The 25,794-nt window shown below is 41.8% G+C and overlaps 1 long non-coding RNA gene across 1 annotated transcript in view; it reads left to right on the top strand.

Annotated features, from left to right (window-relative positions):
• The window catches only part of LOC117282175, a 58,551-nt gene extending 33,003 nt beyond the window's left edge, over window positions 1-25,548 (top strand). The window contains exon 3 of the long non-coding RNA XR_004512816.1: window positions 25,090-25,548. This is a non-coding gene — a long non-coding RNA (uncharacterized LOC117282175). The remainder of the gene's footprint in view (window positions 1-25,089) is intronic.
• Window positions 25,549-25,794: the final 246 nt, after the last annotated feature.

Below are 25,794 nucleotides of genomic sequence, written 5' to 3'. Positions count from 1 at the left end.
CATGTATGCACAAGTAAAGCGTCCGTAACTTTATTTTTCTTCAATTTTAAACGAAGTTGTAATGTGAGTTTTGAGGTTTTCACGGCGATGACTATGAAGAAAGTCGTCTTCTGGGTTTTGGCGCCGTGTATTCTTCGTTTTGGCCGACGTTTCGGCTACTGCTCTCTGCATTCACAAGCCATTCAACTGCTTTGAAGATGGAGGCGATACGTTCCTTCCGAAACGTCGGCCAAAACGAAGAATACGCGGCGCCAAAACCCAGAAGACGACTTTCCTCGAAGTTGTAATGTGTTCACAAATTTTACAATAAAACATTTCAGCTGTTGTCGGATTCTTCCATGCGTATAGAAGTATAGAGACAGACAGAAGAGGGTCGGTCGGACTGTGATAACATAACGAAGACTCCGAAGAATTTAGAACGCACCTACAGGGAATAAACGTCTATTTTGAAGCTTCACGGTTCATTCCCTGATTCAATGTACTTCTAGGAACCACAGGTTCCCGAAAAAGACCCCAAATGTTGTGTGTAGTTAATTACGATCTTCGTCCAGAAGCAATTATCTTTGAAAGTTATAAATACAATTTGCTTCACACCTTAAATAGTCGATGTAGTCCCAAAATACTTGGAACGGTACTTAAAATAAACGATCTATCAACATTTACTCAGAATTGGGTCGTTTAACAGAATCTTATTTACAGAATTCCTAGGAAAGTACTTACTTCGCCTGAGGCGAACACATCAGAGATTCAGTGTAATGCATTCCGTGCGGTTTATTTGTATTTAAATGCACTAAAATCTGTCTATATCATTACCTGCATTTAACGGAAATGTATATACTATGGGCAATTTCTGTCATTCTCATAATACTGACCGACAAAGAAAGTGAAAGAACGTCGGATTAATGGATGTAAAAAGATTTAATTATAAAGAGTCTGTATGCATATCCTTTAATTTCTCATATAATTGTATTAAAAAAGGTAAAGCTATCCCTGAAACAGGCCGTCAAGGCCCATAGGTTTGTGAGACGTCGAGTTTCCCAAATTTTCTCTAGGCAATCGGCTCACATACGGTGGGAAATTTGTTAGCCTTAAGCGCCTGCCCTCTTTAATCCTCCAGGAAGATTCCTGGTTCAATAAATCCGGCCATCAATCCAAAATTCATCTATGAGTCACATACACACCCAAAGGACGTGACAGTAACAACGTACCACATATTGGAGCACGCTAATACATTTTGCAGTCATAAACAACTCCAAATATTTATTTAAAATAAATTACAGAGATCGTAGGAAAAATATACATTAAAGATAATGATGTTACTAGAATTATGCATCGGTGTTATTTCAATACATAGAATATTTGCGTAACAAAGAACAACAAAGCAATTTGTAACAACTAGTCCCGGTCTCCCCTACTGCTTTATATTTTATGGATTTAATTCGACACGCGGTCCAGTCTATAAGACATGTGATAACACCAGTAGGACAGTATAAGGATAAAGGCTTATATATAATTTCTTTCATTCCATCTCTTTCCCTTCAATTTTTCTTATTTCTTATTCTTCTTACTTTCTCATTTTCATTATGCTCCCAATTATCCTTTTCAATTTTTAATTCGCTTCCTTATTTCCTGTTTACTCCTCACTTTATGCCTTTCCCCCCTTCATTTCCTGCTTGTTTTCATCCCTACGAAACGTCTTTCTTTTAGAAGGTGCACTTATACCCATAATCAAATGCGAACAGGTTTCATCTGTTTAATTTAATACGTTGCACCTTATGCAAAGAACGCATGCCATTCTAATGTTTCTGTGCAACGGGATGCTCACTGCTTTACTGAATACGGTCACGATGCCTTAACAAATTATTCTCACTTCCTGCGACCTAACACGGCACTGGTGTTGCCAACACCAGTCTGCTTGTACCGGTTCTCACGGTCTCTTCGCTTGCGGATTTTCTTATTTTTCCTTCTACCCTGAAGATGGAGGCGATAAGTTCCTCCGAAACGTCGGTTAACACCACATCTACACGGTACCACATCCCAGAAGACTGCTTTCTTCATAGTCACCGCCGTGGAAACCTTAAATCTTACACAATGTCTGTTACTGTCGTTCACTAGTATGTGAATTTTATTACGAGTTCGTCCTGCGTTCTGAAGACGAGATATGACATAGAAATTGTGACATAGGGAGTTTAGGACCTGCTGCTACCTTATAGCACTTCCTGCTGTAATCAGAATGACACTTTCGGGACAACCGCGTTCTCAGAAAGAGGAGGATGTCGTGTGTCTAGGGACAGCTATGAGCACCTGTCGACAACCGCAGTTTGACAGCGCGCGTCCACTCTGATACTCGGATAAGATATAAATATTCTATATTTACCCCAACTGGCATGGAACTATGCAGACACATGAAAATGACAGGTAACGAGGGAGGGTAGGTTAATTGATCACTGCCTAAATCACTAACTCACCAACAGAATGGTTACTTCGAATAGCCCACTACATCACGTTGTGAGATTTTGGGTTTTCACGGCGATGTAAAAACACATCGTCTTCTTCTGGGTTATGACACCTTGTAGCCTGGTATGTGGGCTTCATAGTTTCAGGGGAACACATTACCTCTCCGCTTCTGTGGTCTAGTGGTCAGAGTTCCTGGCTACAAATACAGAGGTCCCGGGTTCGATTCCAGGCGCTACCAAATTTTCTAAGAAGTAGTGGGTCTGGAACGGGGTCCACTCAGCCTCGCGAGGATAATTGAGGAAGCTATTTCAAGGAAAGAGTGGTTCCGGTCTAGAAAACCGAGATTAACGGCCGTGGGGATCCGTTGCGCTCAGCACGTGACAAGTGGCACTAACTTCGCCGACAAGCGGCGGTCACTCGGTCGGTATAGTTCGTTTGCGAACTACAGGCCAGGGAGTTCTGTTATTTTTTTTTTTTTTTTTGCTTAGCAGCAGTTCGTTATACTCAACCCATATACTAAACAGGGGACACACATATGGAACTTTAACTGATACATTTAACATCATAAAGACAGAGAAAAAAGGAAGGCATTTAAACACCTTAGAAAAATATCATATATATACGTATAAAACTTGTAAAACCAGTCTACACATGAATGACACATACAGTGATATATATACCCCGATTTTTTAAAAATTCACTCATGGAGGTGAGCCCTTCTTGAGAAGCCGCCAATTGTGCAGCCACTCAAGAAATTTCCAGCATTTTATGAAACCCGAGGGTTAATTACCGTGTACACAAGAGCCCTCCACGGGTCCCTACCCAGAGCCAGACAAATCCAATCCAATCCATACCATCCCATTTCTCGAACATCCATTTTAATATTATCCACCCACCTACGTCTTGGTCTTCCTAGTGGTATCTTTCCTTCTGGCTTTCCCACCAATATCCTCTATGCATTCCCCTTCTCCCATTTTCGTGCTATATGCCCTGCCCATCTCATCGTCCTTGACTTCATCCTGCTAATTATACTTGGAGAAGAGTAGAAGTTATGAAGCTCCTCATTATTCTCTTCAATATTTTCCTAAGTTCTATTAATACCCACCTCAGTGTCCAAGTTTTCGAAAGCCGCGAACCTCTTTTAGATTTCAACACGATACTTCTCCTTGCCCTCTAACTCGTTTAATTTACTGGGGTTGAATCTCTCCATATGAACTCCGTGCGTTGTTTGTTTGCTCACTGCCAGACTTTCCCTAACTTTTGCGACTACCAGATAGTGGTCAGTGAGTGTTACAATCTGCTGCCCTGAACGTTCGGACATAAATTGTACGTACTTGAATTCCATCTCCTATGTACCAAAATGCGGTCGATTTTGTTTTGCTTCTTCCAATCAGGAGAAGTCCAAGTAAATTTATGAATATTACGATGTGGGAACATCGTGCTTTTGACAATCAGATTTTTTGATGTGGCAAAGTTTACTACTCTAACTCCATTATCATTACTAATTTCATGCAAATTCTCATTCCCAATTTTTGGTTTGAAAATATCTTACCTCCCTACTTCGGCATTGAAATCTCCTAACAGATTTTCACGTGGTGTTATGGACTTTATCGAATATATACGTATGTTCTAGTTCTTCGTAGAAACTGTCCTTTATATCATCAATTTGATCCTCTGTTGGGGCATGGACATTCAGAACAAAGATATCACACAAGCGACCTCTTACTATTACGTACAAAATCCTGTCACTAACAGGCTCTACCCTCTTAACTTCTGATACGATTCTCTTATGTACGAAAAAACCTGTATCCAATTCATGATTTTCATTCCCCTTTCCATCTGACATCCTGTACTCCCACTAAATCTAACTTATATTCTGAGATTTCTTCCACCACTGCCCTATACATATTTCTAACATTTCAAGCACAAAATCTCATATTAATTTTCTTTCGCTTAGGTCGTTTATCCAAAGAATCCGTCGAGGCCCCAGGCTTCTTGTGATCTTTCGTAACAAGCTAATTTTTACGGCGAGGAGTTGTTAGCACCACGATCAACCCCCCAAGCTGGAGGACTATCCATTGTCGGTTGTCCGCGACTGATTATTCAATATATTCTCAGCTGCCCTCCATACCTGGAGGGCTTCTCTATGCGTAACCTGAGGACGCGCCATGCCACGGTGACAAGGGACACACCTAACACTGGATATTTGAAACGTTACATAAATTAAATATTAGGTAGCAGCATACAGACACAAACCACAATATATAACACAGAGTCAACCATACAGAACGCTCATTACTACATAAGACACAACAAAATAAAATACGCACAACAGCAGCAGCAGCAAAAACAAAAACAACAACAACAACAACAACAAAGTACGTACACATTCAACTGCATTGAAAATAACCCCAACGTATTCCAAACATACTCATTATTATATTTTAATTTTGCAGTTACTCTGCGCACTCCCCCTCCCCCCTAGATATAAGAAGAACGTCTGGAAGATGGATATATCTGACAAATTGCATTATTTCATATTCCATCAGATATGCATGTAGATGTTCAACCTAAATGATAATGGCGTGGATATTCGTGCTCAGACGTGCTACAGCAGGCTACTTGCACCCTACAGTGCGAGACAGGGTATCAGTAAGCGGGAGCACTGCTATTTTATCCGTCCGTGAGTCAGAAAACGTGCGGAATCATTGCTTTAAATAATACTAGCGCTCGTGCCATAGTAGCCAGCCTCCCATCGCGGCGGACCGAGATCAATCCTGCTTCAGTTCATGTGGGATCTGTGCTGGACAAAGTGAAACTGAGGCAATTTGGGATTCCTCTGCCAGTTGTCATTCTACTGAATGCTCACTCTCTCCCAGCTCTCACTTGGCTCACCTGTGGCCTAATATTTCTTTTATTGCTAGTGGGGTGGGACTAAGGCCCTTGTACTGCGGCCACTTCTGGCCTATTGTACCAGCCCCAGGTGATAGGTGAGGGTGACTGTGGAGCAATTGGTGGAATGAAGATTGGCAGGGGAAACCGAACTACTCGGAGAAAACCTGCCCCAGCGTCACTTTGTCCACCACAAACCCCAATTGAGTAGATCGGGATCGAACCCGGGCCGCCGCGGTGGGAATCACCTGTGACCTAAGTACTAAGAGAATAAAAATTACCCAAAGAGCACCAAAATGGAAACGTAAGATTCTTCGGTGGATAATTCTGTGCGTAATTTTTTCTTTGGTTCCTTTCTCTGATATTGCCCCGTGCATTAGTGACTAATAACGCGGGCTTGGATTGACGAATCTGTTTATTGGATATTCACAAGCCGTAACTACAATTAATTATAACATTCAAATGATTACTGTAATTGTAACACATAAAATCTTCTATACTTGCCTTAGTCGTTGCTATGTAAGAGATTTCAACAATGACTATTCCTCTGGAAAGTTTTCCTTATTTGTTCCCTGGCAACGGATTTTAACACAGGAAATATAACTGTCACACTCCAGATATCACTGTAAACATGAAGTCTTCAAATCACACGTTAAGTGTTCACAAGCGGCCTCCTAATTATTTTTCAACTACGAAATTTCCGTGGCTATCTCCTACCGAGAACTGAACATGCAGCGCCGATCATCTTCAATATAACTTCTCTGCTCGGATCCCATGGAAAACACCGTCTTCTATTGTTAAGGATGCGTGTTTGCAGCTTCGTTGCCTAGCAATAGACGTCCTATTTTTCCGCGCGTTTGCTTCTGCGGGAACGTGTTTACCAGTCCGTTGCCTAGCAATGTGTGTACATGTAACAATATTATCATTAAGGAACGGCTAATAATATGTATCCTCTCCCCAAATGACATATGTCACTTCTCAAACTTCTTCAGCTGGTCCCCTTCGCTGCGAGAAACCGCACAAGTTTGTGTTCCCGGGATCTATTTTCTGCCCGCGACAGAAGAACCGTCATCAAGGGAACACGACATTTCTGACAGCAAACTTAATGCGCTGACATATTCATACGGCATAGCGAATCAGATGCCAATACATTGAACATCACGGATTTAATGGATGACAAAAGAAATTTCAATTTTTACATACAGAAAATGGGTGTTTCTCGTAGGTTTATTAAGGCTGAGTTTGAATATGCCAGCAAGTGTTTCAGTCTACAACCAATTTTAAGTGAATCTAAACTGAAATTAATACTAATTTAAAAACGCAAAGACTTCAAAGTGGGGACTGCATATTGCACTAACCTTAAAGGTAGCTACTGACAATTTAAGCTCGTACAAGTATTTCGCCTCTGGTGTAGTCCTTATCAATATCCATCAGGAGCCAACAAATATTCTCTGGCTCGACTTCCTTTAAATCGCTTCTACATCGTGAATATTTATTGCAAATGGATCACTGAATTATAAATTATACTTAGAACCTGTCAGCCTCAACATATATATCGAAGCACTTGAAACCTGACGTCATATATTATTACCAAAATGTCATACTTACGTAATCAAACAGATTTCAATGCTCGTTGTTTATATTTCAATCTCTTGGAACTACTGATTAATTACAGCTGGAAGACAAAACTTCTATTCAACTATTAGCAGCGAAGACTACTTAAATCAACGGGACATTGAGATCTTACATCATAATCGTATGCCCAAGATATAATATGTTGACGCAGAGGCATCAGACTTCAGGCTCAGAAGAAGAAGAAGAACGGAATTTCTCAGTGTAGGTTTTTAAGTCGTATGCAACGTGTATATTGCTCTATTTCGCAGCATCCAGACAGGGACAGCCATTGCAAAACACACTAAATGCAAGGCTTTTATTTGTTGATGAACACGCCTTAAATTAACAGGAGAATAAAAGGACAAAGTTGACTCTAACCTGCCTTACGATCTCCGTGGGGATGTAAATTCGTACTGTCTGATAGCAATGGCGTTCACATTCTCATCCATCAGACCAATTACAGGGGGGCACAGAAGACACGACCGAGTAGAGAACAGTACTCAAGCGAAGAGTCGAGTTTTGGGATGCCATCTTGCCAGGATATGAGCTTGGGAGCAGAGGAATTAAATTGAGTCGGATCCTCGGAATTAGCAATTGCAGAATAATGGCAAGAAAGGAATTAGGCTGTGAAAAGAAGACTTCATGTGTGATTTGAAGTCACAGTGAGATTGTGATAAATCCGTTGCCAGGACACGGCCAGTGAAGACTGAGAACCCTAGTGCGTGTGCAACGGTGAACTGGAAAGTGCGCAGAATAGCGATTGCGCTGTATCGCCTGAGGTCCCGAGTGTATGAATGTATAAGGTGCAATAAATTAAATCATTCAATCCAAAGTCACGCGCAAATTCTAAAACATGACAATATATTATGGGGGTGCATATTACTTTTATCATGTTTTCCTTGCGTAAAAAGGAAAGAAAGCAGACTTAAAAAGTGATCCTGTTTTGTGATCGTAATTTTAGCTTTAGAACCCAATAACCCATTTTCACAAAACCTGATGCGGCCGTTATGCCACTGCAACCCACGGCAACGCCGTATTTTGTCATTTCGAATGATCATTAATTGCAACATACAGGATGAGCGACCCTTGGCCTTCTGAAGTAATATTTTGTATTAGAATTTCAAAAATACGCAAGTCATGAAATAAACGTGTAAGTAATAAATCTTGTTCAGTTGTCTCAAAAACTGCAAGATTTATGGACCTCGATCAATTTTGCACCAACTTCGTAGGGACGAATGAGACGCATTTTATACACAGTACACTTTTTCCGAAGGCTTCTGGTTCTCGAAATGATTAGACGAAAGGGTGGAACACGCCAAAATTGTTACGCTATTCGTACAGTGTCTAAATTTTTCATTTAGCACATCAAATCATTTTGTTTCGATTTCTTTTACCGGCTGAATTTAAACGAGTTCAGTATTACAGCACACCATAAACACTGGCGAAGTGTGCGACCTTCTGAGTTGTGATGCCGTCTAGATCGGAAACAGTTCGGCTTTTCGCAGGAACATACTATCTCTTTCTTCAGGGTCGAAGAATATGTCAAGTAAGAAGCCATCAGAAGCAAGCGGCAAGTTGAACTCTAAAGGCTCAAGAACTGACCTTGCAGCTTCCTTCTGATAGTTTATTACTTGGCTTACTTTCCCGATCCTGAAAATATTCCTCTCAAATATCGGGTTCTCTCCTAACTATGCGGCGTTACAACTGAAGAAGGCCGCAGTCTTAGGGCGGCCGCATACCAACTGTGTCAAGACAAGCATCACGACATGAGACAAAAGACGCAGTCTTGCTTCATTCGTGATTCAGATCGTAGTCCGCACACCGAAGTAGCATCTGTCTGCGTCTTGTCACATCTTCTCCAGTTGATGACATGACGTCATGTCGATAACGTACACTGGTACTGTTCCTTGAGTACTGATGTCTGAGTCTTGACGCACAGAGAAGGAACATGCCGAGTCTTACTGCACGTGTCTGCAGCACGAAGCTGACGTCAGCATCATGACTCTGACGGTGTGCGGCGGTTTTCATAATCTCATTCCTTTCAACTGTGCTCCTCTCTTTGCGTCATGTCGCAGACATCGTGTCTTGAGGCACGCCCGTGTGCTGCCTACCTTAGTCACCGTTGTTTGGTCCTCAAGTTCAACATAATGACTGGTGTTGGAGCCACCCAGTGCGCTACTCTTCTGTGGATGGAAAGTTTCCCAGGAGCCCTGTGGAGGCTATAAAATACGAGGTAGAGTGCTACACGTACGAGTTTGCACATCACACAAACGCTACTGTCCGCGCTGATCTGCATCGAAATCTCCTCAGGAAGCCTATGAAAGCATCTGAAATTTGCTTTCCCTTGAAGGTTTTGTGCTATGAACACTGCTTTAGTAAAGAAGTGTATTATCTTTGAGTAATTTTCCATTAGCCTCGCTGACGTATGCTAGTACTTGGAAAACTATTTTCTGATATTCTTTCGTTAAAGCAACATGCAACTGTGAAAAAGGAAACAATGATTCTAGTAAAACGACACAAACATTGCAAAGTCGACCTTGTTACTTGTTGATTCTTGTAACAAACACTGCTACTAATGAAACTCTCATAATTTTAAGTAAACAGTCAGTAAATATCACCCTGTGCCATACGAATTTGTGCAATAAACAACTGTTCTCCTTTTCTCTTCCTCCTTATCCTTCTTCTTCCTCTAGCATCGTTTCTCTTTTATAAGCATCAATGTAGGAAAAACCTCCATCGTCTTCTCTCTTCTCAAAATTTTTCATTTTCGACATTTGCCTACCTCTTTTTCTTCTTCTTTGTGTTTTCTAAACATTAGAGCAATGGTGTTCAGAAAATATGCGAGGATTACCTAATTTTGTTATATCAGAAGAGGGCCCAGTACAACTGATGCCATGGTCCAGTATCGAGCCGCTGCCCGGCGGTTGAGAAACACTGGTTTATATGGCAATAATCTCCTCCACGGATCAGAGTCCTTCTGGATAACCTGGTAATACCTCACCTAGTTTGCAATTCCTTTAAATTTATGATGCCCGAAATTTCATTACCGTGTACACAAGGGCCAAGTACTCGACCCTATATTGTATCAGATGAATCAAGTCCACATACCTAAATCCTGCTTCCCTTTTCCTTTCAGGTTTCCCATTTAAAATTCTGTACGCATTTCTTATCTCTCTCAATGCACTACATAACCTGTCACCTAATATTCCTTGATTTAATCTGTCAAATATTATTCAGTGAAGAGTGAAAACGCCGGTCACGGTAGCCGAGCGGCCTAAGGCGTGTACTGTCTTCGCTCGCTTGGAAACCGGGATCGTGGGTTCGAATCCCACTCAGGGCATGAATGTTTAGTTTGTGTGTGTGCGTTTTTCTGTGTTTGTGTACAGGTAGAGGCCTTGCGACGAGCTGATCACCCGCCCAAGGACTCCTACCGAATGTGTAAGATCTAGAAAAAAACCGAAGTGAACGGAGAAGTTCATGGAGGTAGGCCTAGGCCCACTGAGGCTGTAGTGCCAAGGAAAAAAAAAAGAGTGAAAACGGTACGTATGTTCGGCCACTGAAACGTGTCAATGAAAACCTGAATAAAAAAACGTGTAACTGAACATCAGTGACAAACACGTGTATGTGAATGAACTTTTATGCGACTCGAAGGGAAGATCTCTGAATTGTAAAGTCTGGTTAGTACATATGAAGATGAATATTCCCACTCGCCAGGGAAACGCATGTCACAATCTCTTTTAATACACTTGGCACCCTTCAAATGTTCCTTGGCAATTACAACTGCAAGAACACATTTGGCTGCGTGGTGAAGCTGAGTACACGGGGGCTTTATGGCTTGTTAGGGTCTGTACCGCAGCACGCTCACTTTCGGCGCGCCGACGGCATGGCCGACTATGCGTTTCTGAGTATTGGTTTATATTCAACCAGAACAGTTGCCACCACGAGGGAAACCCTGACTCCGAATAGCAGATAATATTTAAAGGTATCTTAAGGCGCGTCCACATTATTCGTGCTCGTGCTCGTGCTCATGCTCGCCAGGCTTGTGATCGTCGGGAGACTCGTCTGGCTTTTACTTTACTTCGTCCACACTACTTCAGTTGCTCGCCAGGCTTCGGCGCGTGAGGATCCGTATATTTACTCGTAGTGTGTATAGGCTGTAGTCGTATTTTAATTTATTGGCTATAGTTTTTAAATTAAAAATTTAAAATTTGCTTGTCTCGTGACTTGTCATATCGTCCACATTACTCGCTAGCATAGCGAGTCACACGAGAACGAGTAATGTGGACGCGCCTTTATACAAATGTCCCATCTAGAGGCGAGTTATAATAACACCACTTTGGCCACTGGGCCACCCTGTCACTGCGGGACATAAATACAGAAACCCGGTCCTCCATGTTGGGTCTTGAAGCAAAGCTAACAACCTTTCTCTCTAAAAAAAATACTGTTGCGAAATGCAAAGAATGAAAACCGGGTGCCTTCTAAGAAAGACCATGGCCCAAAAGAGCTGTCTTGCTAATGATGATGATTTTATAGAGGTGGGACAATGGAGGCCGGATTTGTGTGATTCTGGCTAGGATCTAGTGGCAAGATCTTGCTGCTCCATAAAGACCGGGGAATTTCGTGAAGACTTGGGTAAAAACAAAAGGTAAAATTGTTTCTGCGCTTAACTAATTAAGCACTACGCCATGAAGACTTATGGGGGAGTCGATATATAGACCCACATTTATTTGATCTCGGGACTGGTTGGAGGTGAGTGATCAGCTTCAAGCCCCGGCCGCTTTAGCCCCGAAAAAGAGCCTCCGGTACCCATTGGATAGGAGGTTGGGCGGACCCCAGAGTCGGGCTGGACGACATGGAGAAGTGAAAATTGTTTACCCTATCGGGACTCGAACTCCGATCTCTCGGTCGTCCAGTCCGTAGCAAGTCGCTATACCGACTTCGCTATTCAGGCTGGGGCGACTATTAAGAAAAGGCAAAAGTATCCCTGTAATAGGCCGTGGAGGCCCACAGGGTTTTGAGACTTCAAGCCTCCCACATTATCTAGACAATCGGCTCACAGATGGCGGTAAGGTTGTCAGCCTTATGCATCAGCCGCTCTTTACCACCAGGAAAATTTCTGGTACTCATTTCTGTTAGAGGCTGAATCGACCCCAGGGCCAGAGTAAGGCTGAAAAGATTAGGTCAAATTAAAAAAATCCAATGACCTCTTCCGAAATCGAACCCGTGACCTTCCGGCTTGTAGCATAGTGCCTCAACGAAATAGCTGCCAACTATTAGCTTCTCAAGTGGATTCTGCTGCATGGAGATATCTTACTGGGTCGCTTTACATACAACAGAACGGCGGGATAAGTGTAAATTTAGAAGTTAAAGGAACGTAAATTGAGGCACCCTTGGTCTCTGTTAAGGCAACATTTGTCACATAAGCTCAGGGAGAACTGCAACACGCTGATGGTAGCTTATCTCCGAAGTCGTGAAATCCCGAGTAGGCCTGCAAATAGACCTACAAAACACGAGTTTTAATTTGCAGGATTTGAGGTTCTCATAACGGTACTGGGATACAGACCGGTGTAGTCCGTTGATCAAGTCAAGGAGGATGAGGTGGGCAGGTCATGTAGCACGAATGGGGGAGACGAGGAATTCGTATAGGATATTGGTTGGAAAGCCAGAAGGAAAGAGACCACAGGGAAGACCAAGGCGTAGGTGGGTGGACAATATTAGAATGGATCTTAGAGAAATAGGATGGGATGGCGGATGGCTCTTGTGAACACGGTGATGAACCTTCGGGTTCCATAAAATGCTGGGAAATTCTTGAGTAGCTGGAGAATTGGCGGCTCCTCCGGAAGGGCTCAGCTCCATGAGTAAGTAAGTGAGTCCGTTGGAAGTCAACATGTAGGGTAAAGTCGGACGAAAATGTCGCCTCAGTCTTCACGAAGGAGATAGTGGCGACATGTTACTCCGAGACGCTGGTTGGCTTTCAAAAGTACAGCGGTACGTCCCGTAATATAGGACAATAATGAGTTTTAATTCTTATTTAATGACGCGGTCTAAACAGCAAAGATTTGCTCAGCATCGAAAGACAGAATGACCAACGGGACATGATATGAAAGAAAAGAGTCCAAGTTCCTAGGCGCGGCCTCTGCTTGGTGAACACCTGGTACGTCACAAAAACCTCAATCAGGAAAGCGGGGCCTTCGAGCCGGAGCCTCTAGCTAACCATGCAGAAGCAATACCCACTGAACAGAGACGTTCAGTTCCAAAGTTGTCCTTTTGCTTCATTAAGCACTACTCGATGATGACGTACGGGGAAGTGGAGGTAAAGCTCCATGCATTCTTAAACTCAGTATTGGGTTGACAAGAGTAGCCAGCCTCAAGCCGCTTTAGTCTAGGTGAAAGAATCCTGGGTATGTATCAAAGACAACCTACAAAACAATCATCTAAAACAATCGATGTCCCGGCCGAAATTCGAACCGAGCACCTCTCAAATAAAAATCTAGATCATTACATCTAGATCACCTTGTTCGGCAACTGAATTTAGTGGCGAGGTACAAAATATTTCGATCTTACCTCCACTCCCCCACACGCCTTCACGACTTGGTTGCTGAGCACTGACGTAAATTTACCTTTACTCTAATTTTGATTTCAGATTATAGTTCTAACAATGCCGGTTGCTGTTTCAGCGCCTGCTGTTCCATTAAATCGAATTTCTGACGGAACAAGTTTCGACAATAGGCCTGATAGCTCTTCCCCACTGTGCTGAATGCTCTCACACTTCGTACGAGTCGAGGCAAGCCCAGCGATAAGGGTACGAATGGAACCCGAAACTGAAAATGTCAGCGCTGAGTTCGTTCGCTATTGAGAGAGATTCCTTCTAGTACGACTGTACATAACCGAACGGAGAAAGGAACGAGAGAAAGAGAGAGAGATAGAAGAAAGAAAGAGCTGGAAACGGAAACGTACGTCATGTCACGAACGGAAATGACGCCATGTTTATCTAAATACCTACACCGCGAAAGGAGTAGACAATGGAGAAACTAGGAATGAATGGTCGGTCTGTGTCTCTACACATGGAGTGTGTGTCACATAAGGATCCCTGAAATGTGTTGCTAACCATACACATGCTTTGCATGACATTCGTGATTGTATTCATGTGTTGCGAAAGTACCAGTTCATGCTAACGACAGTTCACATAGAAAGTTTCCAGTGTGAAATGTAATGTACCACCTATTGCTTTCACAGCAATAATTCAAACCCGATAAGCACCTCTGACTCAGAATTCTTGGGTTTTTAGAATTTGTCCATCATCCGTTATGCTAAAAACTAGAGAATACGACGTTTCGGAAACTGGATCTGTTTCCGTCCTCAGGTGAGAGGTAGACACTTCTCTGTTGGGACCCTTAGAAAGAGCTAACCTCAGTCACTGGGTAACATATGTCAGAGTCACACTCCAACTGGGGGTTTATCGCCAAGCCCCTTGAGGATCACAAAGATATATCTTGTTTTTTGCAACCGAACCCTTGCGAGAGGATGGGTTTGTCTCCTATGAGTAGGCTTCACCTTTGTCAAATGTACGTATCGCACATACATGCTTATGGTGAATGCCTTTTCTTAACAACACACGTCAGTATGACTACAACTGTATAAATGCCTGAGACCAGGCTTTGTAGAAGCGAGATGAAGGAAAATATGTAATAAAATTGTGACAAAACATGCACAGATGTGAAACTAAGAGAGGAAATTTATTTTATTTTATTTTTTTTTTTTGCAACAAACTAAGCCCATGAAAACCAATGCATAGGATGACACGGAAAAATTGTGAAACCATTTTGTACCTACGCTAGCGCAATCTGTGGAGTAAAAATTGAACACTCGGGACTAAAAGCTTATAGAAACCTGTCATCATACTGAACTCTGTGAGTTCGTAAGTAAGAAAGTAACGAGGTTACTCTCTCAGATATATTCGTGTTAAGAACTATCATGGATTTTTAACACTTCTGAAGGATACAGCGACCGATCCAGACTCCGTGCCTTTTCTTCCACCGACATCATCAAAAGGTGGCAGAAACAAACGAGGAAAACATGTGCTGTAGCAACATTCAGAACAAACGATTTTCTTGCCATATCAGTGGCCTTCAACTTGGAGATAACTACCCCAAGGGATATTCTGGCACATTTCTGGGTTTAATGAGCTGGCCAGTTACGCACACTTCTGATAAGCAGAGTGCAACGGCAAGACAATTTTTATTAATTATAAGTTTGGGAAGACCTCTGAAATGATTAAATATTCTGTTTTTAATATTGGTAACATGTCTATTATTATTATTACTATTATTGCATCGTGGCTGTCAAGGTAACACAGATTAGATTGTTATTGTCTAAATGGTACACCTTGCTTAGATTTTGCCTTTGATTGTGAGTACGTGTTTCTTTTGTTTGTCATATTGCTTGCGATTATATTAATAATATTAAAATAAATCTTAAGGATATGCGGTGTAAGATTTAGGCTTAATTCATATGACACGGGATGGAAATGAACCTTCTGGTTCCGTATAAGGCGGGTGTTTCATACCTGTTTGAGAGGAATATCCTTTCTTCAAGGATGACTTCATTTCGTGGAGTTAGCTGGAATATTTCTGAAGGATAGTAGTAAAGAATGTGCTTAAAATTCTGTGCACTTCACTCCATTATGTTATATTGAGTTTTCTTCGATATGCCTGAGAGATATGGTACGGAAATTTAACTGCCTCTCCTTGTACACCGCGAACTTGAATCCAGAGACTGTGGATTTACGTCATACGGTTACCTTCACGACGTACACCGCGCGCTGTAAGGCTCTGGTCTACATCTGCAAGTACTAGAACAAACTAAAGGAGCCACTGCAAAGTAACTTGGATGCGGCGAATAGAGAACCACGCAGGTAGTTAATATTTCATTTACAGCAATCAAACGTGTTCTGCAGACAGTGGAAGAAAAATGTTGATTTTCGAACGACAAAATTATAGATATTATTTTCGGAAATTTTGCATCAACTCATTAACCAAGTTTCCGGTAACGGCATACTAGTTTTCGCCGGTCACGGTAGCCGAGTGGTCTAAGGTATCCACTGTCTTCACTCGCTCGGAAGTCGGGATCGTGGATTCGAATCCCACTCAGGGCATGGATGTTCAATGTTTGTTTGTTTGTGTGTATGTGCGCGTTTTTTTGTGTTTGTGTACAGGTAGAGAGAGGCCTTGTTACGAACTGATCACCCGCCCAAGGGGTCCTACCAAATGCCTAAGATCTAGTAAACGGAAATGAAAGGGAGATTTTCATGGAGGTAGGCCAAAGCCCAAATTTGGGCTGTAGCGCCAAAGGAAAAAAAAATATTAGTATTCACCACTGCACCACTGGGTACAAACCTTTATAGCCCACCCTTCATTCTGATAATATCAAATTCATCATTCCATAGCCTTCTTAACGAGCAGGTTGGCTCAGGGTACTGCTTCTGACTTGTATTCAGGAGGTTCTCAGTTCGAATATCGGACGGAACACAGACTATCTTAGCTACAGGCTTCTGTGGCTTTCCTCAGCTCCTGCAGGAGAATGTGGAAAAACAGCAAGTTTGCCTATTTCACAAACATTACTTGAGGCAATCAACTAAATCTTTACCTAACGCTACAAGTAATGGTGAATTTGTTGAAATATTTGTAGTATGTACATACGAAGTTATGCACATTTTCTTTTTTCATGAGAGTGTTAAGAATACCAGTTATGTGATTGCAGGAGATTGCTTCATGAGCTACGTGTAATTTATTCTAAAGACATATGGTTGTACAGACAGTGCTAGTTACAACGAAATAGGAATATTTTAATAGCTTCGTTCACAATAAAGCTCATTTTGGCAAGTACTAGTGGTAGTTACTATAGGATTCTGATGATGGTGTATAACACACTGATATATTGTGTTTTTGGACTTTATCCATCGTCCTGGTTTTTAAGATAACAAATAAAAACACGACGTTTCGGAAACTGGATCTGTTTCCGTCCTCAGGTGAAGGAAAAGGGAAACACCTATTCTGTTGGGTCCATTAGAAACGGACCCAACAGAATAGGTGTTTCCCTTTTCCTTCACCTGAGGACGGAAACAGATCCAGTTTCCGAAACGTCGTGTTTTTATTTGTTATCTTAAAAACCAGGACGATGGATAAAGTCCAAAAACACAATATATCAGTGAAGTACTAGTGGGTTTACTGAGTTGCATTTTGCCAATGAGTAGACAAATGCTGAGTTTCATGCTTGTCAGACATAACCTCAGATCAACATCTGCTTCTACACTGTTACACGACATGTTTTACAAAGTTCATATGAATACTAATCCGCAGCCTGAGGGGCTACCATAAAAAGTTACATCTATTCTAATTTCAACATCCATGTTGACACCTTAAATACGTACTAAGTTTAACGGGTCTTCTATAAGAAGAAAATAAACGGAATGGCTATTAATAACCTGTTTATTTACACATTCCTACAAGAATTGCTCGAAATGGCTCCATGTTCACGGACATAAAACTCAGCTGTACACGAAGAAGAAAATCGCAAGCGTTCGAAGGTCTCTGGTGTATTGTTTAACTCGAGGCCACAATTCCTCTCTAGTGCCGACTGTACTAGCAATGACTTTGGTTTCCATATATCCCCAAAGAAAGAAATCGAGAGGATTCAAGTGAGGTGATCATGTAGGCCAGGGAACTTGAGCTTCACGTCTGCGACCAATCCAGCATCCTCGATAATTTCCGCGCAGCCACACTACAATGTTTAAACCACACGTGAAGATGCGTAGTTCACCTAAGTGTGTTCGAAGAAAATTAAGGTAATTCTAATTAACCCGTACCGGTAAAATACGAGGGCCTATGAGTCTTTTATCAATATTATTATTATTATTTAACTGCAAATGGGTTTTCACCCCGTGGCAGTGGTACTACAATAAGACAAAAGACAAATAACACACGTAAACACGTTCAAACAAAGCACAGTACACAAAGTGAAACACACTACATAACAAACTAACAGTAACAAATGCCTAATGTAATGTTCTCATTTTCCCTTCATTTCGAATTACTACACTTACGTAAAGCTGCGTCCACATTACTCGTGCTCGTGCGTCAGAAGCTTACTGCTGCCGGAAAATCAGGATCTGGAGCTGACGAAGTGGACGCCCAAACTGGTTTGCATACAAAGCCTTCGCGTTTCTTCACAACAGATATCAGCTCCAGATCCTGGTTTTCCGGCAGCAGTAAGCTTCTGACCCACGAACACGAGTAATGTGGACGCGCCTTAATCCTCCCATCCTTAACACTTTTCACTTCACTTCACTTTACTGAAATTTTTACTGATATCCATTCAACCTTCACGTCGCCTCATTTATCACTTTCCTAATCCTTTTCCTAAAATTACTTGGTTTACAGGTCAGAATTCCTAAAGCATCTGCAGGTCATAAAATTTCAGACCATGGTATGATTGAAAACTGTTGTTGCTGAAGGTCTGTTTTCACAGCACGACGACAGGAACAGAGATTTCCTGATGTTTCGAGCTCTTTTAGGAAGATCTTCAGGGTACACCCTCATATGATCGCTTTTACTCTTTTTTGATGTCCAGAGATCATTCTGTAAAATATCCTTACAATGAGACATGCTGTATAGTTCGCCTTCACAGCAGCCACTACTGAAATTCATATCATGTGACAATTGACTGATATATTCTTTCTGTATAGGCAAAGATAACTTCGTGACTTCATCTGCAAACGAATTTCAAACCCTTCCAAATTTCTCTGTTTCCTCAGCAGAAAATTAGTAGACTGGTGTTCCATGTAGTGATTCCAAATGTCTGAAGATTGTATGCTTAATCTTAAAATTAATCTCGTCTTCTTTATCTTCAAGCGAAAATGAAATTGTCAAGCATGGCAAGTTATTCAAGGTACACGAACTGCCCAGAACTCAGCTTCTTTCATTAAAGTCATTACCTCATCTACATATTACAGATGTTCTTGCCTCTACCTTGGAAGCTTACGTACAATTCATTCAGATTTCCAAATATGTGAACTTGGCAGGCTCGCTTTGCTACCTAATATTATCCATCCAAATAATTTGAAAGTACAGACTTCCTGATCAAAATAATCGTGTATTTTTTTAATAAACTCAAAATGTATTTCAAGTACACGACCCCTAGACATCCAAAAAACTTCTGTGCGAAATCAAAATTGTAATTCTTCAGAACGCATCGCCGAATAAAAGATTTCAGACACACGCGGAATGAGGGAACTTGTTTTGAAACTGTTTACAACTTTCACTGCATTCATAAGTACTTCACCTAGCTCTGTGGCTGTCAAAACTTCACGATGTATGAAGTGGCCGTAAGGCACAGCACTGGGAGCTATCATCTCTTATTATCTCTGTCAATGCTAAATGTCAACTAGTCATGGCCGCTGCTTCTTCAGCGTCTCACCGGCACAGTTAAACTGGCTCAAACTGCTCGTACTTTCGTTCACAGCGTTCTCCGACAACTGAAAAAGGTCTCCTCCTGTGTTTCGAGCAAGCAACTCTCTAAGTAAGAGCTCCTTCTGAGTAGACGCAACAACAAGATTAAAAAACGCAGAAAAATCACCCCTTCCAAGGAGTCTTACCAACTGTGTGTATGATTAAAATTCTAGAAAAGCGGTCAAGGTCCAACAAAAGGGCGGTAGATCCATAGATAGATAGATAAATAGATAGAACTACTGGCTACGGGATGGACGACCGAGGGGTCGGAGTCAGAGTCCGGTAGAGACAAGAATTTTCTCTACTGCACGTATTCCAGACCGCCTCTGGGGCCTACCCAACCTCCTATCCAATGGGTACTGGGGGCTCTTTCCCCGGAGGTAAAGCGGCTGGGGCGTGAAGCAGACCACTCACCTCCAACTATTGCCGAGATCAAGAAAATGTATATCTGTACATCCACTCCCCATACAGCCTTCATGTCGTATTACATAATTAGTTAAGCACAGGGATAATTTTATATTTACAGTATATCTACTTTAAGCTGCAAGACCGGTTTCAACTTTAGTATTCCTGTGGTTAAACTTTTGGACAGACTATCAGAAAGCCAGACATTCTGCTGGAGAAGCGGGCTCATACTCGTAACTTGTTTTGATTTGGATATAGAGCCGGTCTAAATTTAACCCAAGTAAGTTTATATTTATTCAGTGCCCTTTGACAAGTGTAATGAATTGGCTCCCAAGACTTGATGCTCTAGACATGTTTACTATGTCACACAAATAGCTTTCGCTGGAACTATTATTAATTTCTGTAAGGAAATTGAACAGCAGGTTCTGAACTGGAACGGCTGAAAGGGCGACTGTGGGTTCGTGTTACCCAAAAGAATTGAACGATATATTACACGCAGTTTTATCCCAACGCTCTTCACACAAATGAGAGTGTACTCTGTCTCCATACCACTCAACATGTTTAAATGAAATGTATTTTGTGAAATTCTGTCCAGTAGCAGACATCGGCTAGGTTGTGACCCGTGGACTCGAGTAGAAATTTGCCGGCGTTTATGCGGAACATGTTATCTTCGTATTCATAAGAAGAGTAAGCCGAGCGAGATAGCTCTACCAGACTGCACGGTGTCATATCCCAGAAGTCACGGTCATGACAGCCTACACCTGCTTAGGATGCGTAATGCAGACTGCTAGGACAAGAATATGCATGGTAAATTGGAAAGTATCGAGTGTCCGGATGAAAGGTATCTAAAATAAAATAATTATAACTCAGAAAGCTTTTATTATGCACGTTTACTAGTTACACCACTACGAGAAAATATCTTTTTTTTCTGAATATATAACTGTGCTACAGGGTATGATTGAAAGACTAATCGAAATTGGAAGGTGCTATGGCATGGAAATGAATTTGGAAAAAACAAAAGTAATGAAAATTTCGAGACAACCAACCCCAGTCACAATCAAGATAGACCAAAAACAACTGGAGAATGTGAAATGTTTTAAATATTTGGGTAGCTTGTTAACAGATGATGGAAGGTGTACTTGTGAAATTAAATCCAGGATTGCCATGGCAAAAGCTACATTTAGCAAGAAGAAGAATAATCTTTTTACCAGCAAATTGGACTTAAATTTGAGGAAGAAACTAGTGAAATGCTACATTTGGAGCATAGCTCTGTATGGGGCTGAAACATGGACACTTAGGGCAGTAGATCAGAAACACCTGGAAAGCTTCGAAATGTGGTGTTGGAGAAGGATGGAGAAGATCAGTTGGACCGATTATGTGAGAAATGAAGAAGTGTTATTTAGAGTCACTGAGCAAAGGACTATCCTACACGAAATAAGAAAACGGAAGGCTAATTGGATTGGTCATAGCTTACGCGGTAACTGCCTTCTAAAATAAGTTACTGAAGGAAAGATAGAGGGGCGAATAGAAGTGACCAGAAGACGAGGAAGAAGACGTAAGAAGATGCTGAATGACCTTGGGGACAGAAGAGGATATTCTCATTTGAAGGAGAAAGCTCTAGATCGCATTAAGTGGAGGAACTGTTTTGGAAGAGACTGTGGACCTGTCGTCTTGACAGATTACAGATGAATGAATGAATAACTTTCTCCGTAAATTTAAATGTGGGCTCCCTTGGTGGCACGACAAATATCCAGGCTTGAAACATGTTTGGTGTTACCATAGCCACAGCGTCCCTCATGCGAGCTTTCAGGTGTTGCAGGTGTTGGTCTTAACCTGGTAGACAGTGTTCTTCACATAACCCCACAAGAGAAAATCCAGTGGGGTTAAATCTGGCGACCTAGGAGGCCAAGAGATTGATCCACTTCGGCCGATCTATCTCCCAGCCATCTCTCTGTCCAAGTGATTCCTAACATGGTGGCAGAAATGTGGCGGCGCATGCGCGTAAGCCGGGCATGAAAAGAAAACTTACAGGGTTTTCCTTTCCGATGACATAAACCGGATATATATATGACAATTAGTTTCCGAGATATAATTTTGTTATTTTGGATACCTTTCATCCGAGCACCCGATATTATATTTGAGCATCATGCTGCATTGATACAGCACACACTCCTTCACCTCCATCTTTAATGCAACTTGAAACTGTTTAAAATCTATCTTTAATTTAAAATAACTTTAAAATCACGTCAACTGCTACAAGATTCGGCCTTACTTGTCCATCTTCAGGAAATTTTTCTCTTTTTGACACCGTCCCAGTGCACTGCATCTTAAGTCAATATATTTCCATGCTATTGCATTATCGTTGTTCACACTAAAATTCGTTTTTTGAGAAAAGAAACTCTCTCTCCGTTCTGCGTCCGTGTTTGTGCCCCTACGTACGTATGTTCTCACTAGTTGGGCTCGGGTTCCTCTATGCTGCTTTAGGACGATATCTCATTATTTTCTGCAGGGAGTGAGAAAAATCGCATGAAATCTCATTCCTGACAGTCGGTCTCCGAAACGATACTTGAACCCACCTCCCCCTGAACATGAAACAATAGGACCAAATTCTCGACGGCGTCGTTCGCTGTGGTTCCTGCAATCTCGAGATCTGAGTTTGCGCCTGTTTCTGTTATTAATCCATGTTCTCCCTTACTGTGGGGCGATAATTTCAACACCAATAATATACTACAGAAAAAGAAACAATTTCTTTATTCTAATTAATCTTCCTGAGGCGTAAAGGGAGGCCGGAGTGTAAGGCTGACAACTTTACCGCTATCTGTGAGCCAACTGTCTAGAGAGAATGTGGAAGGAAGCCTCGACGTCTCACAACCCTATGGGCCTTCGCGGCCTGTTACAAGGACAGCTTTACCTTTTTTAATGATTTCGCTTTTAAATGGCAAAGGGAAGACAAAAGATTTTGAACTGAATGGTAGCAAGTTCCCTAATGTAAGCTGCTTTGACGAATCGTTTTTATTTGTTGTCTTCCTTTCCAAATATTTACACTTTGTCTCATTCTTGAAGAATCTGTTATCGAACTTGTTCTCCAATCCGAAGACTGAACACGAACAGGTACTTCTTTTGCTCTGTGCTTACTCTAGACCTCACTACCGTCTGCTTCAGGGTGGTTCTGTTTTCGCTTAGCAAAGTAACATTGAATTTCAGTGCATTTTGCATGCCTTAAACCTTCCTCGGGGCTCATTCTGAAACAAAGTTAAGGCTCAATGGGCACAGAACACCTCCGTGTTTCAGGTCATTCTGAGTAGGAAATGAGTCAGACAAATGCTCATCCATAAGAAACTTATCGTACTTTTCTTTCAAACAAATGTTGATTAATCTAACTACTTCAATGGTTAACTTCAGTGATAATACTGTACAACGCTTCTCTCCTGAGTCATGGCCTATGTTTACACCCATAGATAGCTGATGTGTTCTCCCAATGTGGAGTTCGTAGTTTGAACAGAAAATTCATTTGTACGTTGATTCGTAAGCATGTTAGCTACTTTCCACTGAAATATGTTTTAATTAAATAGCCCTATACTAAACCGATGGAGAAACAAAAACCCAAACTCCGTGGCCTGTAGTCCGCAAGCGAACTATACCGACAGAGCGACCGCCACTTGTCGACGAAGTTAGTGCCAACTTTAGCGGATAGAGGGTGTCACGTGGTCAGCGCAACTGATCCCCACGGCCGTTACTTTCCGTTTTCTAGACCGGAGCCGCTATTTCCTTGAAATAGCTCCTCAATTATCCTCACGAGGCTGAGTGGACGCAGTTCCATATCAACTACTTGTCAGAAAATCTGGTAGCGCAGAGAATCGAACCCGGACCTTTGGATCAGTAGCCAGGAACTCTGACCACTAGATCACAGAAGCGGTCTTAAACCGAGAGAGGCCCCCCAAAATATGGAGATAGCGGTGAAGAGAAAAAGAATAAAAATAAAGAACATAAATAAAAATAATTATAAATAAAAGTATAAAGAGAGTACAGGGGGTAAGTAGGCCTGTAAGTAGAAGGTGGAAGTGGAGAAGAAGAAGAAGAAATGCTGGAACGAAGGGACGAAACATTGTGAGGAGGAGTAAAGCTGTAGAGACATTTCCTTGACGTGCTCTCCAGCCGGAGGCTGAAGCAGTAGGCTACTTTGCCAAGTTGCAGCCTGTATTTCCTGTCAAGTTCGGACACATTTTGGATTGCGTCCAGGCATGCCGACTGTCAGGCGCTGGCTACGGAGTATCAATGTTTGCAAACGACTTTGATTATAAGATCAGCAGATAGGAAAATCTCACGAAAAAAAAATCTATTTAAACCCCTACGCAAAATGTAAGAGACTAGAAGATTTCCATTTCTTCTGTGTCTTGAAGGGTTAACAGAGTGCTTAAGGCACTTACATTAGACGTTGTTTGCTGCCAGATCAGTGTTTATTGAGTTCCTGTCGGCGGTGAAGGGTCATGCTGTGGTCTTCTCGGTTGTGAGTGCGTGCAGTCTGAATGCTAGGTAGCAACGGCTACGTGGAATAGACTCCATCTTCCACGCTTAAGATGCAGACGTTGTGTTACTCCGAAAAGCAGATACCCACATACAAAACTACGCGGTACCATAACCTAGAAGTGTTACTCTAGTTGCCACTGCAACAGGAGCTTCCATGAACAGTTTATAGAGTCTACTTTCCTTCAAATTATTTAATTTAATGTCTTAAGGTGATTAAAATGAGACACTTTCGCGAAAATATTAACGCCGGAGAGGTACAGTAGCCGAAGGAGTGGATCGACAGGCTGTCTGCCTCAGCGCCCATGCAGATAATTTCAAGGGCCTCTACTGCTTCGCCCAATACAATCCTCGAAAAGGTTTCAGTTGAACAACCTGATAACATGAATATAGAAAAGTATATAATTTAACGATATTAAAGTATATTATCTCATTTCTGTATATAATTTAGGTCGATAACATTACAGATTCCTACTACGTTAAACTTGTTCGATATAATCTCTAAGACTATGCTTCCAGCAGTTCGTTACTTGCCATCATCAAAAGAGGGCCCAAAACTATTGTAGATTTCGGTAAGTCGCTGACTGTTGCTTATATTTCACTAATAAAAATGCATCAACTGATTAACTGTATGGAATTGAGTCCTCCTTGAGAAGCCAAGAGAAGTTGATTGGAAAATTTATCTTTTCAGAAAAGACTGTGACCGAACGCTCGTACTTGGACATGCTGTAGCTGTACGGACTGCCCCAATTGCCACCTCAAACTATCCTCCAACAAGATGGACGCCGCCACATTTCTGCCACCATTTTGGGAATCACCTGAACAGAGAGATGGCCGGGAGATGGATCGGCAGGTGGACCAATCGCTTGGCCTCCTAGTTCGCCAGATTTAACCTCATTGAATTATTTCTTCTGGAATTATGTGAAGACCATTTTTTCCCAGGTTAAGATCTACGATCTTCAACATCTGAAAACCCACATAAGGAAATCTGTGGCTACGGCAACAGCAAACACGATTCAAGGAACGTGGAAAGAGGTCGAATATCGTCTGAATATTCGTCGTGTCACAAGAGAGCGCACACTGAAATTTACTGAGAGAATTATACACTCAGAAAAAAAAATAGTATTTTCCCTTTGTAATTGTGTAACCCCTAAATGTGTATAAAAATGCTTTCTGAGATACAGTTATTTGATTTTGGATATATATTCGCTGCTACTCTCTGTGTCTGGAGGCCGTTTCTTTCATCAGGAAACTTTAGGCAGGCCTAGGCCATGTTTTGGTGACAATGCACTCACACGCAGATGCAAATCTGTTATGACATACACAAACCCAGTAGTCCTAATGTAATCTATGTACGTACTTATGAATGTATGCGCCTGCGCGCGCGCGTGCAGGC

This window comes from Cryptotermes secundus, unplaced genomic scaffold, assembly GCF_002891405.2.
Source record: "Cryptotermes secundus unplaced genomic scaffold, Csec_1.0 scaffold5, whole genome shotgun sequence".
Taxonomy (NCBI): Eukaryota; Metazoa; Arthropoda; class Insecta; order Blattodea; family Kalotermitidae; genus Cryptotermes; species Cryptotermes secundus.
The sequence above is the reverse complement of the archived record's forward strand: the minus strand, read 5'-3'. Positions and strand labels throughout refer to the sequence as shown.